The 4,143-nt window shown below is 40.8% G+C and overlaps 1 pseudogene; it reads left to right on the top strand.

The window, feature by feature from the left end:
- Window positions 1–2,047: 2,047 nt before the first annotated feature.
- Window positions 2,048–2,518, top strand: LOC133102442 (large ribosomal subunit protein eL33-like; annotated as a pseudogene).
- The last annotated feature ends 1,625 nt before the right edge of the window (window positions 2,519–4,143 follow it).

The following is a 4,143-nucleotide window of genomic DNA, read 5'->3' as shown; positions in this document are numbered from 1 at the left end:
CACAGGATATTGAATATAGTTCCCCGTGCTACTCAGTAGGACCTTGTTGTTTATCCACTCTATGTATAATAGTTTGCATCTGCTAATCCCAAACTCCCAGTCCATTCCTCCCCCACCCACCCCCTCTTGGCAACCACAGGTCTGTTCTCTATGTCTGTGAATCTGTTTCTGTTTTGTAGGTAAGTTCATTTGTGTCATACTTTAGATTTCACATATAAGTGATATCATATGGTATTTGTCTTTCTCTTTTTGACTTACTTCACTCAGTATGATAATCTCTAGGTCCATCCATGTTGCTGCCAATGGCATTATTTCATTCTTTTTTAATGGCTGAGTAGTATTCCATTCTATATATGTACCACATCTTCTTTATCCATTCATCTGTCGATGGACACTTAGGTTGCTTCCATGTCTTGGCTATTGTGAATAGTGCTGCTATGAACATAGGGGTGCATATATCTTTTGAATTATATTTTTGTCTGGATATATGCCCAGGAGTGGGATTGATGGATCATATGGTAATTCTATTTTTAGCTTTTTGAGGAACCTCCATACTGTTTTCCATAGTGGCTGCACCAATTTACATTCCCACCAACAGTGTAGGAGGGTTCCCTTTCCTCTACACCTTCTCCAATGATGAATAATTCTGAACTCATGAAGCCAAGCCAACTCAGCTATCCTCTTAGGTCCTAGCTGACACCTTAGCACGGGTTATTCCTCAGATTACATAAAAACAACACTTCCTAGAAAGGGCAGATCCCCAGAAAACAGAAGTCCCAAGTTTCTGAAACTTGTTTTCTAACCTTTTATGAAAGGGTAATGTAAGACTTATGACTGCTTTGCTCTGAGAATTAAAGGATATCATGTTCATCCATTCATTCATTTGTTTGTTTAAAAAATATTGATTGTGTGTTTTCAATGCATCAAGTATTGTTCTTGTGCTTGGGAGACGGATGTAGACAAGGCAGGTGAGGGCTCTGCCTGCATGGAAATTACATTCTCATAGAGCTCCTGGTGTGTTACTCCTGCTGTCACAGCTGTCACCAAGCACTGAACAACCCCTGGGGATGGGCAGCAAAGTGCCCTGGAAAGAGCAGTCAGCTTGGAAGTTAGACTGATACCTCCTTGAATCCAGGCTCCACATCTTGTCAGCTGAGTTTCCTGGGAAAAGTTTCTGAGCCACAGTCCTTGTCTGTAAAATGTGTGTAATAATGCCTACCTTGCAGGGATTCTGTGAAGATGAAATGAGACATATTGAGTGTAAAGTACACACAGTAGGTCCTCAGTAAATGGTAACCTTTTATTACCTTAATGAAGAAATAGATCAAAAGAGTGTCACAGAAGAAGGATATCTTGGGATAAGAAAATTTGACGGGCAGTTGTTTCCTCTGAGCACATTCTACAAAAGAGATACCTTTTCAACCATTTTTGAGATAGACTGTTGATATGGAGCGTGTTGAAAGTGTGATAATAAGACATAGGAGAAGCATGACATCTCGTTATGCATACTACATTGCATTGAACATATGTTCTTTGTCCCCACTCCCTCCTCAAATCGCAGTAAAATGGAAATAAGGGGGGGAAATAAAACCACAAGAACAACAATGATGGGGGGGTGGATAACAGAAATGAGAAATGCCAACAAAGTTGGGAAGATTGAACACAGATTGAGGGAAACAGTAGCAACTGATGTAGAATATAACGGAGGAAACTGAAAATTAATTACGTGGGGTGTGGGGTGTGGAGAACACCCACAGGAACAAGCGTATTGGAGCCGAGAACCCTAAGAAGGTTCTGGGAAAGGAAGCCCCACAATGCAGGGCTTCCAATCTGATTTCTGGTGCCTCAGTCTTAAGTATAAACAAAGAATCATCAGATAACAGGAGAAAGCTGTGGACGTGAAAGACAGCTAAACAGATGGGTGGGGAAAATGAACTCAAAGGTAGCAGAGACAATCTGAGGGACAGAATTGCATTGAAAATACACACTGAGGCTCTTTCAGCCATCTTGGAGCCTGTGGAGGCCTGCTGGGAACAGGACTTCTACAATGACATATATGTCTGGAAGGCTATGGTCCAAGGCCTTTTTTGCTGGCTAGAAGCGGGGTCCCTGGAACCAGAGGGAGCACACAGCTCTTCTGAAAATTGAAGGTGTATGTGCTCGAGATGAAACTAAATTCTATCTAGCCAAGAGATGTGCTTTTGTGTACAAAGCAAAGAACATAGTAACTTTTTTTTCGGCCGTGCCTCATGGCTTGCAGGATCTTAGTTCCCAGACCAGGGACTGAACCTGGGTCCTCAGCAGTGAAAGTGCAGAGTCCTAACCGCCGGACCGCCAGGGAATTCCCAGAACACAGTAACTCCTGGTGGGAAAACCCAACAAAACCAGAGTAGTCTGGGGAAAGCTAACTCAAGCTCATGGAACCAGCGGCACGGTTGGTGCCAAATTCCAAAGCAACCTTCCTCGTAAGGCCATTGGACACAGAATCCGTGTGATGCTGTACCCTTCGAAGATTTAAACTTATTGAAAAGTGAATAAATAAAAGTATGGATTTGTTCTCTTGTATTTTTGTTTATGTGTATATATGTGTATACATACACGTATATACACACTGAGTATGCTCAGTGAGGCAAGAGGAAGAAAAACAAATACAATTAAAAAAACAAAAAAAAGAATATTCTGAAAACAAAAACAATTTATAAGAGGCTTTGAAGATAAAGTTTAGGAAATCTGCCAGAACTAGATAGGAAATGGGACAGAGTCTAAGGAAATTAGATGATCAGTCCAATAGGTCAAATATCCAAATAATAAGGTCTGGAAAGAGAGAGCTGAAAAAACAAAATGGAAGAAATCAATGAAATAATAAACAAAAATTTCCCAGAAGTGAAAGACAGGAGTTTCCTGATTAGAAAGACCCACCTAACACCCAACATAGAGAATAAAGCACATCATTGTGAAATTTCCTGGGTTCCCAGCCAGTGACTGAGCACAGCAGGGGGACGAGGGCCAGCCATTGCTGCCCAGTGGAAGACTTCTTCACTGGGCAGTCTTTAGTCTGGGTCTCATCATCAGCCTGGCCTTGAATTTCTCAGAACTACCCTGCAGTCTAAGTCTCTTCCTACCCAAACTTCCTTCCTTGCCCCTCTCCTTCATGGTGTCAGATCTGCCCTGGAACCACCGCTTTATCTCGTTCATTTCTAATTCTGCCTTGTTTTCTGCTTCTCAGAGGACCCGAGATAACACAATCATTACATTGGGAGGATAAAAAAAGGAAAAATAAGGAAGGGTAGGGGAAGGAGGCAGGATGGAATGTTAAATCATCATCTTTCATATTAGGAAGTCAATAGATAATATCTGTATGTCTGTAGTGGGGGGAAAAGAATCTAAGAAATAGCAGGATAAGCACATAATTTAGAAAGGATGACGACAATGCCAGAAACAAACAAATAAAATAACCAAAAGAGCTAAGAGTGGTTATGTCAGGGAAGGAGGGGGTGAAGAAAGGAACTGTGTGTGGGGGGGAAGAAGGGGAGTAAGGCCTTGAGTACTACTTGACTTAATAAATTTTGCTTATTAAGCTCTGCCTGATATTATGATGATTAAAAAGCATGTATCTATACACATATATATCAAGCAGATACATATATAAAACATCTTTAAATATATTTTTAAAATATGTAAATATATGTCAAACATAATCAAACATCTCTAAAGTATTTATAGTTTAAATAAATTTGAATATGTATTTAAAGTATGTTGAGGAATTCCCTGGCGGTCCAGTGGTTAGGACTCTGTGCTTCCACAGCAAGGGGCACGGGTTTGATCCCTGGTCAGGGAACTAAGATTCCGCACGGCCAAAAATAAAATAAAATAAATAAAGTATATAAATATATTATATATATATAATAAATATACATAATATATATATATTTTAACATCTGATCAAGATTGTGGTGAGGAGTCCCATGTGGTGCCTTTTGCCTTTTTGCCCTCTCCTCCATCTATAGTACGCCCAGCCCTCTCCCCAGCTGCAGCCTCTGCTTCTAAGCATAGCTCATTTCTCTGCGGTGAGGACACACCTAGAGATGTATCCAGGAGGCAGGGAAGGACACTCACGTATCCCTAGAAGGAAACCTGAAGAGA

This window comes from Eubalaena glacialis, chromosome 12 (genome assembly GCF_028564815.1).
Source record: "Eubalaena glacialis isolate mEubGla1 chromosome 12, mEubGla1.1.hap2.+ XY, whole genome shotgun sequence".
In the NCBI taxonomy this organism is placed as follows: domain Eukaryota; kingdom Metazoa; phylum Chordata; class Mammalia; order Artiodactyla; family Balaenidae; genus Eubalaena; species Eubalaena glacialis.
The sequence above is the reverse complement of the archived record's forward strand: the minus strand, read 5'-3'. Positions and strand labels throughout refer to the sequence as shown.